Consider the following 1557-nt stretch of genomic DNA (forward strand, 5'->3'; position numbering starts at 1 on the left):
AGAGAGAGAGAGAGAGAGAGAGAGAGAGAGAGAGAGAGAGAGAGAGTTATTATTTATCTTGTGTAGAATAGTTGGCAACATCAGTCCCCTGCAAAATAGTAAAAATCCCCTTTATATAGAGGGGGAAACCTTATATGGTACGACATACATTAATTGTAAAGATGTGGAGATGGGACAACTAGATGCGACACCCTGATCTGAGTTCAGGGTAGGCCGGCTAGACCTTGTCAGACTTAGCCGCGTCTTGGGAACTCCCATTTTTACTCTAGCCTCGACCAATATTCTCTTCAGAGGAAGGAGGCTCGGGCGCATATCTGCAGCCTCGAGGCTTCGAGGTAATCTCGAAGGGCATCTCCTCGATCATGTTACGTAATGCCTGATCATATAAATGACGCGCCAGAACAAAGGATGAATTTGACCAAGGGTTATTTGATACCGCCGGCAGAAGTCGAGAATCACGGGATCGATCGGGGGCGAGGATGGCCCCACCGTCCCTAAGGTGAATGGATACATATACACACTCAGAAAGCCGGTTTTATATGCCGTAATATCTTCTTCCCGAGCAGGGACCTCCGCAAGCACGGTATCCCCCCAGCGACAGTCAGTTTTCACCCTTACAACATCCGTTATCGAGCTGGTGTACCGAATCACGGGTTCGCAACGTTCTGGCTTTGAGGAAGGTCTCTCGACCTTGAAATCAGAAGTCATCGCAAAGGATCCGGGGACACATCCCTCAGCGCGGGGAGGTGTGGCCACTTCACCTTGAGATAAAAGCGAAGATGATGAGACTGCAATCTCCTGAGAAGCAGAGGCGGGAGTTTTCGCCATTACTAGAAGATTCCGGAAGGAGAAAAAGAGTTGCGAAAACAAGGGAAGAGCGAACCTTTTATGGGGTTTGGGAATACAATGGGTTAAAGAAAATAAAAAGGGGAGAAGGGAAGTATTTATAGAAGCTCCGCGTGTGCATTGAAGAAGGCTAAGGGACAACCAACTTCCATAATCAATACGGAGATTTTCAGGGGCTACGTACGTGTCGTATCTTGGCGTCTTGCGACCGATGCCGATTACAAGAAAACATGAGGAGGAAGAAGCTCAGGATCATTTCTTAACACCTTCACTCTAAGAAACGCGGAGACTATTTGTGTACGGTAAAACCGGGGGGCCCGATTTCCCCGTCATTGGGTTGCCCTGAACAACGGGTCCGATTTCCCATTTCGGAAGATTACCTCGAAGCCTCGCGGCTGCAGAGATGCACCCGAGCCTCCTTCCTTGGAGCTCATCGACACCCGGCCTGAAGAGAATATTGGTCAAGGCTAGAGTAAAAATGGGAGTTCCGAAGACGCGGCTAAGTGTGACAAGGTCTAGCCGGCCTACCCTGAACTCAGATCAGGGTGTCACATCTAGCTGTCCCATCTTCACATCTTTACAATTAATGTATGCCGTACCATATAAGGTTTCCCCCTCTATATAAAGGGGATTTTTACTATTTTGCAGGGGACTGATGTTGCTCCAACTATTCTACACAAGATAAATAATAACTCTCTCTCTCTCTCTCTC

The sequence above is a fragment of the Nicotiana attenuata genome, chromosome 6, assembly GCF_001879085.1.
Source record: "Nicotiana attenuata strain UT chromosome 6, NIATTr2, whole genome shotgun sequence".
Classification (NCBI taxonomy): Eukaryota; Viridiplantae; Streptophyta; class Magnoliopsida; order Solanales; family Solanaceae; genus Nicotiana; species Nicotiana attenuata.